The following is a 13,110-nucleotide window of genomic DNA, read 5'->3' on the forward strand; positions in this document are numbered from 1 at the left end:
AACCACTAAAGCATGTATCTGTTGTTTGAGAATTATTTGCTATCATTGTTTAAATCCCAGAACTGCGCTAAGCTTGCTTGAAGCTAGGATTTTCAGAAGATCCCACTGCAGTTTGCTAACACCAAAAAAACCACTCCAGTGACATTCCTAACTTGACTAGAGTTCCCTGAAAATCCCGGCAGAAAGCAAACTCCCCTCAAGAAGAGAAGATTAGAAAAAGGAAAGAAAAAAGGGAGAAAAAAAATCCAAAAAACTAACCTTTCTAGTAGTTCAGAAAAAAAAGCAAGAGAATTGAATATTGGATTACACATCAGTTTACCCAAATTATGTGATTTTTACAGGTTCTAATAAATATAAAGCTGCTTTTTTGCCATTATATGACTTTATGACTCTTCAGGTACATTTGATTCATGACCAAAAAATAATGTAATCATATGAAAAAGCAACATGAAAAGAATTCTGTAAGAAATTCCACCGTAAAATTGGAGCTGACTAGTCACTGCTAACTTTTCCTTATCAATTCATATAAATGACATTTAATATTAGGGGTTTTTAGACCTTAAGCACATGGGGGAAGGGAGAAGGCCTGAACATATATTTTGAAAATGAAGTATAGAGACATCCATTGTGATGACTGACAAAGTTTAATTTAACAAGGATTTTGTCAAGTTCTAGCAAATGCTTACCAACAGTAATGATCCTTTCAAAAGACAGTTAAATAAATCCCCCAGAGGTATAACTGCAGAAAAGTGTCCTATCCCCTCTCTTCTTTAGTTCATTCTACTCATGACTTCTTTACACCCTCATATCCATTTTCCTTCCTTTGATTGCCACAGTAGGAACAAATAGGCAAAACAATAGGCAGAGCTGGGAACTCCCGCATTCAAGAGACGCTGCTGCATACTGGACTGCCAAATTCTTTCTTTGGGCTTTTACAAATAGCCCTGAAATTATTCAAACCAGAAAGTCAGAGTGAAACCAGCAGATGTAGGAGCTACTCTTAACAAAACAGAGGAAAAGATTTACCCCAATCCCCAGAGGAAAACTGAATTTCATGCTCAGTCCACCTTTATAACTATTAAACAGTAATTTTTCTGTAAGATTTTTCTGTATATAGTACTACTAATAGTAACCCCTAAAGTCCCTATAAATAAAAAATGAAGAAAAATATAAATATGACGATACTTTTACAATGAATTTCCTGTGATAGGCATAAGATATTTAAGCAGAGAAAAAAAAGTCAGAATTAAAACAAGAAGAGGAAATTGTGGTTGTAAAGCATAAAAATTTTGAGGAGGGGCACATGGGAAGGCATATATGTGAAACACTTAACCTATTTTTAAAGTGACTGACTTTCAAGCTGATGCCTTTTGAAAGATTTTTGAAACACTTTTTGAAGTAACACCAAGAATACAGGAAAAGGTATTCCTTTATGTTCTGTTCCCCTCAAATTTCACATTCTTAAATCTTCATCAGGCTCTCATTTCCTCAAGAAAACTTGTTTCAAATATACCTGCATTTCTCATACTATATATCTAAAGGGTGGGGGCATTTTCTCTTCAGCCAGTTATTTTAACTATCAAGTCTCAGTATTTAGCTTATGCATATTAAATTCTCTTTCATAGGCTTCTATAATACAAAAATATCAACTCATTGCATTTTGACTCATCAATACATTATTTACCCCTCATTTACCAGAAGTCCCCCAGATCTGCTAGGTTTATTATTTTTTTGCCTTCCTAGTTTCAGGCTTAGCAGCCTCTTTGATGATACAAATCATTTAACTCTAAATTAAGAGATTTATGAATAACAAAACTCTTGTCTTTTATTCTACTCTTTGTACTTCTAGCACCTTTGTATTTCAACTCATCCAATGAAACATATGGTTTCTGCACATGTATTTATTCTTCTCTTTAAATTACAGTGGCTGAGTCCTACTTGCACCCATTGAGGTGCCTCCAACCATTTCCTTTTCACAAGAACTGGTCCTGGAGCCCTGGATCACCCCCAATACTGCGGGGTACTGTATTTCTAAACTTAGCAAGACTCTCACAAATTTTTTTCCAGCAACTGAATATCTACTCCTGATATACTCTTATTTTAAATGGAGATGTAAAACTCTACCTTTTCTCAAGCTATAGGCTAAGAAGTTGGGATTAAGTTCTCTCAACTCTAATACCAGAGAAATTCTGCAGATGCAGAGAAAGTCTATGATGGGAACTCTGTTATTAACACCAGCACATGATTCTGTATGATTGCAAACATCTTGATTTGTTAAGGTACTAGAAAGAATAAAAACACTCAACACTTTGCTTTTTTAAGAATTAAGAAAGTTTTGTGATTTACACGCTTATAGAAGACAGCAGTGCTATGTCTATGAACGGACATAGGAAATGACAGAATCAGTATCCCTTGACAGTAAATTAACAGAATGAGTAGTAAAAGAATGATACAAAATTCACCCTACTTAAAAATATATATATATAAAAAACTACTGCAAAGCTGACACGGGGGCCACATGGCGTAGCTTAAAACAACAAGTACAGTAATACGCTAAAAAGAGTTTGAACTGCTGGCATCTAGTACCTCTGAGCATTACTAAAAGCTCTTCAACAGGAAGAGTGGTCTAAGTCACATGGTACCAAGACTTCTGCACTTGTGATCAGGAAACAAGCTTAAAGGCCTTGTGCAATACTGAACAGGAAACACCAACGGTATCAAAACGAGATTACCATCTCTGCAACTCAGTCGCAGTTGGGTTGATGCAATTTAATCAACCTAAGGGCTAGAAACAAAAAGGAAGGAGAATCGACAACGTATCAGTAAAAGGCATACCACGGAGTCTTGCTAGGAACAGTATTAGGATCCAGCCCACTTAGTGACCTCTCAGAAGAGTTACAAACACATGCATTAAATTCAAATTGGTGTCCTTGTTCTTAAGATGTGACATATGCAAACAGCAAGGATAAAAATATGTGAAGTAGAGTTCATGTTACGTGAAATGTAATGCTGATGCAAATGTAATGCTGATGCATTATGCATCAGAACCTAGAGGAAGGTTTTGGAGACATCACTTCTTCCTGGTTTATAACATAAAAACACAGGATATTAAATGAAACTGAAACTTTGCACAACTGTTCCTGGAAATGTGCAGAATGTAACTGCAAAACTCACCATCAAAACTGATGAGTTAGCAAGCTGAGGTGCTGGTTGTTTATACAAGCAGTTGCAGCTTTAAGTGTTAGTATTTCAAAACATTTCAGGAAGGGATGTTGAACCTCATATTTCAAGACCTAAAAAAAGGCTCTATCAACCTGAGATTAGAGGAAAGCTTTCATGACAGACACCATACCTCCCAGCACAGGATTTCTTACACCTTCTTCTGAAGCATGTGATGCCAGCCACTGTTGGAGACAACTTGTTGGCCAAATTGACCACAGGTCTGAAACAGATCTAACCAGGTTCCTTACAATGATTTTACAGATATGTGTCTAGAAAAAGCTCTGTGACTACCTGAATATCTCTTACAAATTTCAGCGAGGCAGGTCACAAGTTGCTTAACCTTCTATTGCAACATCTCTAGTAAAAAGTTCCCAACAGACATGTAGGTCAATTCTTATAAAGTGGAATATGAGAGAACACCTGTCTCTGTGGAATTCAGCCTAGAAGAATAATCTAATTAGTTACTAATTCCAGTAGGTACTAAAAAAGTTTTAGAGTGATAAAGTAGAAATGGCAGCTGCCAACAGCTTTCAAAATCACAATCAGATTTGGGAATTAGCATGTTCTTAGGACTTTTCTCTTTCATTTTATCTACATAAAATGACCCGCTGTCATGTAACTTTTTTCTGGTGTAATACTAAGTTATATCCTGAAAAGGAGAGATCAACAGCAAGAGGATCACCCCAGCACTGCTGCTTTCCCTAATATCCTACCATTCATAAGCATTGCACTTTCCAAGAAAAAGCTTGCACACCCAGAGATAACTCTGAAAGCAGTTTCTCATTCATATCAGCTCTTCTGCTGGGAAGTCTGGTGTGCCAGTGTCTGGCAGTTTATCTGCAGCTGAAATTATACTGCATATTTAATGCAGGGATGGGTTTGACACGTCATAACCCTGCTCATGATGGACTGAAAGCTAGAAGGAGCTTCAGGAAGTGGGTGAAACAATTGGAAAGGTTTTATCCTCACTAGTTTAAGAATAAGCTATTTGGCTTTGGGTTAAAATTAAAATGGCAGATAAGGACCATAATGTGAGAGAATCCTTCTTTAGTGCTAACCTGGGGCACTAAAGCATCTTCAGCTGACCATTCCATATAAAACACTTCACAGCATTTTCCATTTATTGCTCCAGACACACATTTTTATATACATTGCAGAACCAGTTTTGACTCAAGTTGCCTTGTTATCTTGTATCACACCATTGCTCATATTGACTTAGCAAGACGAAACACACACTTGATAATTAAATCTATATATCTCATACTCTGCTAACTCTGGAATCATACATGCAGATGGAAGCACAAATGCCTTTAGATAAGAGTATCCCAAACTCACAGATCCTACTTCTGTTTCAAGCTATGACATATATACAATTACACTTCTATATTCTTAAAAGTTTATTCTCTTTTTGCTGTTTTGAAAATTCACAGTTAACTCGTATGTATTACAGGGATAAGCCCGCAGCTAGGACAGAATTTAGGGGAAGTCTTTGTTGGGCTAAAAGACCCAGACTTCATAGAAAACAACACTGCTGCCCTTTAATGATAACAGAAGTTGTATTTTAGCCTTGTTTTGCCACAAGATGATAATGATAATTTCAACATCTCAGAGTCTCCTATATATGAATACAACAGTTGAGCACGAGTACAGTATGAGCATATATATATCTTTTGCACAGATATATTTGAGAACTTGATTCTTCATTGGCAACAGAGAGAGTTTTAGTATGTTTGCAAAGCACCATGGGACTCTCACTCGGGCCCTCCTTCAGGTGACACTGCCTCAGCGACCGTCGCCTCTGCCCTCCTCAGCCTATTCCTCGCCCCCACGCACCCCTCAAACACATACCCTCTTTATCCCACTTGCGGCCGTGGATAGTGGTGTTTCAGAGAAGTAGCTGTGGGTCCTGCTTTTAGCGTGAGGCAGGATGGCAAGATTACTGAATAGTCCCAGAAGCTCAGTTAAAAAGACAGAGAGGGACAACAGACTACCTAAAAGTTTATCTGCAATACATTAGGAGGAAGTTACTCAAGGCCAGAGGAGGAGGTAAGCAAGGGGCTCTGGTGGCAAGATGAGAGACAGGACAGGCAAAACATTTAACTGGTGACAGGCAGCACGTGCGACAGCTCTGGAAAAGGAACATGGAGGAATACTGCACTCTAGTCAGGTGGGTGACACAGCTCATGCACCAGGCTCCTCTCCAGAATCACTCTCCCAGATACAGACCCAGAGCCTGATCCCTGGAAATGGATCCCATGGGGCAGAAGGGACCCGAGTCCACTCCAGCAGCTGGGCACTGTGAGCTAAAAGCACCATATGCAAGGGGAAGAAGGAACCCCAATGCTATGACACAAACTCAGGGAGAAGAAAGTTGAGGAGCAACATCTGTCTTTCAGTACTTCACTTTGGAACATCCTGTCAGCTCCCAAAGGGGATTGCTTTCATGGAGCTAGAAAGCAGTGCCACTTTTTTTCTTCTTCATATAATATCCTCCCTGCAGACAATCTGCTTCCATCTGGCCTGTGGGTCTAAGAACATTACAGAAATATTGTATAGCTAGTCCATAGCTATGACTCGGTCATCTAGTTTTTCCTTCATCCCTGAATTTTTTCCTGTAGAATGGACCGGTTTGGGTACTTTCTCACCATGAGTGATACAGAGACCACGTGCTCTCTGTATAATATGAAATGGTAGGAGGAGATATGTCTCCAGTCCTACATCTTAACACAGATCTGGCAGGAGAAACAACTCTCAATTATGCACCAGACTGCTGGTACAGAGGAACAAAAGATGTTTCTCCATTCCCCCACCTTATCTTCTGTTGGAAAAGGCAGCAAGCTGGATTCAAGTGTGTTCCCCTGAGCTAGATTCAGCTCATGAGCCACCAGGTGTGGTGTTATCTTCTCCTGGTAGCCGCCTGCCACCAGGCTCATCTGTTTTGTGCTGATGTACCTTTCAGTATGGAGAGTGAAGAAAAATATATTCTGTTAATTGCCTGCTTCAGCTCTACTCAGGTATATACAACTGCAGACAAACAAGTGACCAGAAAACATCCATCAAGAGTCTTAGGTTCCTCCCCCTCCTGCCCGGCTGGGAGAGCAGAATGGTGAAGTAATGTAAGTGTGAACAGCACAAATTTGTTCTATCTCTTTCCACATTCCTTCCCATAATCTGTAGTTTGCTGATGTTGGCGTAATGTTTTCCTTCCTGCTTTCCAGTTACCCAACATTGCTGTGCAGAGCCCATGTACCAACTAGAGACTGTCTTGTATTTAAAAAGATTGCCAGCAAATGAGAACAGTGTGATTACCAGCAGTTTCTGAATTCAGCAAAATGATCAGCCTATCTCCATCCTGGAATGGATCAAGCAGCCTGTAAGCATCTAATTTCCACTGCTGCTTTTAAACCGTTTCCAGAATTCACCTATCCTCAATCTCTGAGCTATAGAAGTGTGTCTTGTGGATCTCTGCTGAATGAAAATTTTGACATTTAGCTTGAGAATCCATAACGCTCATTGTTCTTACATTAACCGACTGTCTAACCAGAAGGAAAAGATAGTCAAGAAAGCACACAGATGAAAGAAGAATACAGGGATCCACAATGGGGGAAAAAAACCTCCCTCCTCCCCTCCTCATTCCCACTAGAATGAAGAGATGATGAGTGTGGGATCATGGAAAGAATAATGACAACAAATTTATGAAGAGAAAAAAGGAATGAAAAGATACCGGACAAAATTTATGTTCAGGAGTTGTTGTGTTGAATAATCAGTGGTTCATCTGTTCTCTCTCCCCCACAATGAGCCATCTGAGGTAAGTGCAAGATACGCTATAAAGGTCCATGAGGGCACTGTCTACCCACACAAGTAATTTATTCCTAGCCCTAATCATTGGCAAAAGCTCTGAGTCACTACCTTATCTCTTACAATCAGATGTTCTTATTATTGCTATAAATGTTTAAGGGAGGACACTCCTGAAAGGGGAAAGGAAGACTGAAGGAGGGAAAGACACTAATCTAAACGTACAATTTCACGGGCTGTACTATCTTTCCACCTAGAAACGCTGTTTCTTTCAGTCTACGTAACGCACAGAGAACACAAACAGATATAAGCAGTGGGTGTCAGACGGAGATCTGTAAAGAAGGTGGAAGCCTGGAGTCACCACAGATGGGCTGTTGTACTGGCATGGCTGTGGCTGGGCTGTGGCTGGGCTTTGCCACAGCCCAGCAAGCCATGAACTGCACAGAGGAGGCAGCTGTGGGAGGAGAACGCGTCAGAGAAGAGGAGAATCTTGTGACATTTCCAGTACAATTCTTCCATTTCTGTAAGGTTTTCCAGGAGAAGAAAGCATCATTGCCTCTCTCTTTTTCCCTACCAGAGGAGGGGTAAGAACTGATCTGGTAAGAGATAACACTTCCAGCACAGCAGAGGGGAGACAAGGGAGCTCAATCTAGTAACAAATCCAAAAGGGATTTGTTTTTTTGAACAAGGCCCCCTTGGGACAAAACTGCAGTTACTTCCACGCTGACTCCCTCCTTAGGCCTGACACCCAGGACTGCTGGCTCATTTGTTTTGGCTCTTTCAGACATTAGGTTTGCTGGCTTCCCCTCAGGTATGAAGATGCAGCCAGCAAAGTACAAAACTAAGCTGTGACTACAACAGTGTTTAGGAATGCTATCCGCATGCATGCTTTTAGCACGTACCCTCACTTGCTCAGGCCCTCTGAGCCACATCTACTGTGGATCTCCAAAACATAAGACATCATCAAAAACACAGAGAAGAACAGTAACGTAGCCTTGACAGTCATTTAAATGATTTTTTTTTTAATTTGTAGTCAGAGATAGAAACTACATCAACTCTCAAAACCCCTCCTCGGGCCACGCTGCTGATATACCCTTCTTGTTTCGGTGCTTCGATGGAATTCCCATAGCAAGTGAGGACAACGGGGAGCTCCAGCACTGTTAGAAAGCCCGTATCAAACTCTGTGCTTCTACGCAGGACAAAAGCAATCCGGTATCTGTAGTATGTGCTAGCTGAAGATGCAGTGAGAGCGCCAAAACGGTCACAAAGGCCACTGAGCCGCGAATTTTCATGTGCTGCCAATACAGACTGGATAGCAACAGGCAACTGACAGATGGGCGATTCTGTGCAGCTTGCCTACCTTGCCTTTTAGGCAGCAGCACGCTAGTTCTCCTAAAACTGGAGACTCAGGAGGTCATTTCTAGTTTGTATAGGCAAAACTATCTACTTAGTGCCTCTTAGATTTTGGCTCATAGCTGTTCTCTCTGTGCTCGATAGACTAGCGATGCTGCTAGAAGCAGATCTGCCCCCCCATACATCCAACCTCTCCTTGATAGGTGTAGGATGATAAAGCTTTTACCTTTTTTTGTCCATTATATTGGTTGAGAGCTTGCCATTGTTAGTGATATCAGCAGCACAGGGTCTGCTCATCAGCAATAGCAGATACCCAGGGAGTAACATCCTTTAGCATTAGTGTTGTATGTCATGCTTCCTAGCCCACATCCATTGCTTTAGAATACAAGCAAATATGCGGAGTGAAAGAAAAAATGGAAATGGACTGAGAAGATGCATCTAGTGCAAAGCTTCTATCAGAAATGTCTCTGCATTTCTAAGCAAAATATCACACAAAATTTTCATTCAGATATACTGAATCTCCTTTCTCTTCTAGGATTCATAATGCGCCCCTCCCCCAAAATACTATTAACCCTGATAAACCTAACCCCAATTTTTTTTGAGGCTAAATACATGTTGTGCTGGAACAATGCTCAACAAGAAGGAAGAGTGCTGTCTGCAGTCTGATGTGGCTTCTGGTAGCAAAAATTATGAGAGTAATTAGCTAGCCACAGTTCTAACAGGTCATTTTACTGGTAGAAAGACTTTGAAACTAATGACAGAGTTAAACTTCTTAAAAAGTCATTATCAAACCAGTTTGTGAATTCCCACATTAAAGTTGCAAGTCAGATCAAAGTCATTTGCGTGTCCTTTTCATTCACAGTCCAGGAACAATGCTATAAATTAATATTGGGAAGAGGAGGGAGACAGATGTTCAGGTATGTTCATGTAGATGCTCAAAAGTTTCCTAGGGAAACTTCAGTAGAAAATAGGCACCCTAGTTCCCCTCCTTCACAATGCAGCATACTCACTTCCACATTCATAGCTATACCATTAATGTCTAGGGTAGACATGGATATTAATCTGGATGAAAAGGAAAGCTGACTAAAGCTCTTGCTTTTCAAAGAGCAATTTTACTATATCATGGATCACTCCTAATCATGGAAAGACATACAGTGGAGTTGCTAGCATCTGAGCTGGTCATTCCAGACTCTGGTTAGCCAATAAAGAAAGGCATTTTTACAGAGCATGATTGATAGCAACTGTCTAAAACTGGGTAGCTGAACCAAATTTTAGGAGTACCTATCTACCTCCATGGACTACAAATGTGACTCAGAATGGCAGACGACTAACTAAAATGCAAATGTATAAAGTTGGGTGAGGAGGATTTCGCCTGAGAGCCTGAGAAGTGCTTTGGAAAGTCCGCACAGATGGAAATTACCGTTGTCACTAGAAATCTTCCAAAAGAAACAAGCTAAAGTTTTCATACTGTTTCAGGCAAACAAAAGATGTTAGTACAAGCCTTTAAACACCACCAGTCAGTCTTTTTCACTTTCACCCTAGATCAACACCTGACAATGTGCAGTCATCATCACAACAGGTCAGACAGACATACTGTAAAATAAATCAAGATATACTGAAATGAAGGATTAAAAAAAAAATCCGTGGCAAAGAAAAACACGTGGTTTGCAGAGACAGCAAAAAATGACCTTGGTCCTTTGTTATAAGAAGCATATGTGGGAAATCCAAATTCAGCTGTACTCCTGTAATGTTACCTCTGAAACATGACCCCTCCTCAAGGGATTTACAGTGTTTTTTTGAATCTACAGACAGCCAGGTCTTTCCTTGAATGAGGCAACCCCTCTGCTCAGCTCCAACAGCACTCTGGACAGCTAGTTTGCTTGGACATTTTGTAGAGTCAGACAGATGCAGCTGCTGATCCTTCCATCCCCAAAAGGTTACCTGAAGTCCTACCTCTCATCTCACCACATACTGCAAAGCAAGAGAGGGAAAGCTTTCTGCCTTTTGTTCCTCTCACTGCTGTAAGACATCAGTTCCTTCTCTGCTAACAGCAAAGGTGAAGCACAGCAAAAGCGAAATCTTAGCATACTGGGGAAATTCTTTCCTGCCTAGGAAATCTCAGGCTGTGGTCACATGTACCAAGTTAAGCTGTTACAACATGCAAATGGACCCTGCGTTCACATTGCTGTCCCATTTGTGCAAGTTACTATGCTCCCAAATGTGTTAGTCTCTAAAGCTATATGCATCTAAACAAGCAAACAAACAAAACACTTTTACAGCCTGATTCATAGGTTTGTGAGTTACAGTCTGTGATCTGGTAGAGACTGCTCAAGTACAGTGAGAATCAGGCACTGTAAAGTCCAAACTATGCTGGAACAAATTCATCTGATAATGAAATAAACCTGCATTTCAAAAGGCATCGTACTCTGCTTGAAGACACTGTGCATCAAATAACCATAAATTCCAGCAAGAACAATCAAAACACAAACTACTCAGTAATTACTCTGAGCCTTTGCAATCACATTTGCCTCCAAACAGCAGAAGAGTCTGTAACACCCACAGGAAGTACTTAAAGGAGAAGAAGAAGAAAAAAAAATGCAGAGAATGATTAAAAATACCCTTTCACATATAGTACTTTTTTCCAGTTATGTATGCTCCCAGATGGATCAGAATTCTCTGAAAATATAAAACAATAAGGATCGCTCAGCTATCTGTAATGCTTTTGATTAAACCTCCCACAGACATTTGTAATCCATATTTCAAATTATCTCAATTTTTAAGCAATATTCTCATTTGAAAGCACACAGGGGAAAATAGAAACACAACTGGTTTAGAAAAAGAGCAACAAGTTCTTTTTTAAACAGAAAGTTTTTATCCAAATTTCACATTCTTTACAAAGTTTCTAGAAAAAATATCTATGAAGTTGGCAAAGGCAAACAAGGAGAAGCCTGCACAGGTGAAGCAGGTCATCTAGCACAGCTCGCTGAAGCACTGGGGCCTACACGTCTGTCTGTAACCAAGCAGATGTACTAAATTGGATCCGGGAAACACTGTATCTACATTGCTGTTGTGCAGCAAGAGGGCACTTAATTAGCACTGACATCAATGTAGTCATATGTGTAACTGGTATTCGTTAGAGGCAAATTAGGGGCAGACGACAAAATATGGTTTTCATGTAACTCGCAAAAAGGAACTAAAACCAAAAAGGAAAAATGGCTCCCCAAATACTGAAAATGCAGGTTTTGTGGGTTAATTCTAGACCCAAGTTGGAGCCACACTAATGACAGAAGTGGAGAAATCTGGGGCAGGAAGGGGCCTCTGCAAATCCAGCTGCCTGCCCCCCTTGGGTGGCATCGTGCCCATTTTGTTCCTATGCTGTACCCCACCATTCAGATTTCTAATGACGCATGAAGACAGGCCGGAGGCTACTCTGCCTAAGAGACCCTAACCAGCACGTCTTCCCAGCAAACAGATTTAGTAACTTCTTTCGGTACACAAGGGATTGGAAAACCACTCCAAGCTTGTAGAGACGGTATTTATGTCAGGCTTGCCTGGCTTTCATCAGGGTATTGTGTGGCACAGGCCTCCTCACAGCTCAGGGACACATCTCCCCTTCCCTAAACCGAGCAGCCAAATACCCCACCGGGAGAGGTGAGTAAACCCCGTTCCTTGGCAGGCTGTATTGGCTATTTCGCCACAACCCCACCATCTCCTACGTGTTTAGTTTATGACTGGCAGCCTTCCATTTTCACGTGGCATACTTCTGGGTGCTGCTCCCCGACCAGTGGGACTGCAGATCCTGGCACCCACGTTCGCTTCCTCAGTGCCCGGCTGCAAGCAGGGCACTGCTCTCCCCCGGGATCCCTCCTGCTGCAGGCGGCTCTCCGGGAGCTTCTGCCTTTCAGCCTCACAATCTCCTGCTCGCCCGGCACCGCTTGGGGCAAAAGGAGGGTCTGGCTCAGGTCCGCCCCACCAGAGAGCAAGCAAACCCCAGAACCGCATCAGTAAATATCTTCACCCAGCGAGGCCACCTTTGCCGGTCCCCCGGAGAAGCCGAGCCGCCCCGAGCAGAGCGGCTTGCGAGGGCCGGGCGCCACGAGCAGCGGCCAGGGCGGCGGCGACCCGGGGGGCGGCGGCGACCCGGGGGCGGCGGGCTCCCCCGCGGCACCGGGGCCGCTGCCCCGGCCGCTCCCGGCCCTCCAGAGGCCAGACGGCCCCGGGACCTGCCGCGCCCAGCAGCCGGGAGGGCCCCCGCGCCCCCAGCGAGGGCGACTCGGGGCCGCGCCTCCGCCCGCCCCGTCGGGGCCCTGGCCGGCGCGGCGCGCCTTACCTTGGCGGCGGCGGGCGGGGAGCCGGGGCCGCCGGCTGCGGGGGGCTGCGGGCGGGCGGGAGGTGCGGGACTACGCGGAGCCCTGCGCGGCGGGAGCTCGCCCGCTCGCCGCCTGCGGGGAAGTGAGGGCGGCCGCGGGCTGCCGGGCGCCCCGGGGCGGCCACCTCGGCGGGAGCCGCCCCGGAGCGCGCAGCGCCCGCCCTCCGCTTCCCCCGGGGGCAGCCGGCCTGCGGGCCGCCCCCCCGGGGCCCCTGCGCCCGCTCCCCGGCCGCCGCCGCGGCAGCCCCTGCCCCGGCCGCCGCCGCGGGGCCCGCGGTTGCCCCTGCTTCAAGACGGCAAATTGTTTTTGTGGCGTTCCGGTACTGTGCTGTAGCATCGCGAATTGCCGCTTTGAAGTGTACTTAGATTTT

General features: G+C 43.4%; 1 protein-coding gene across 1 annotated transcript in view; it reads right to left on the reverse strand.

The window, feature by feature from the left end:
• The window catches only part of APBB1IP (amyloid beta precursor protein binding family B member 1 interacting protein), a 64,824-nt gene extending 51,923 nt beyond the window's left edge, over positions 1-12,901 (reverse strand). Inside the window, exon 1 of the mRNA XM_064505891.1 lies at positions 12,701-12,901. The gene's annotated coding sequence lies outside the window, so the exon portion shown is untranslated. The remainder of the gene's footprint in view (positions 1-12,700) is intronic.
• Between the last annotated feature and the right edge of the window lie 209 nt (positions 12,902-13,110).

This window comes from Dromaius novaehollandiae, chromosome 2, assembly GCF_036370855.1.
Source record: "Dromaius novaehollandiae isolate bDroNov1 chromosome 2, bDroNov1.hap1, whole genome shotgun sequence".
NCBI lineage: Eukaryota > Metazoa > Chordata > Aves > Casuariiformes > Dromaiidae > Dromaius > Dromaius novaehollandiae.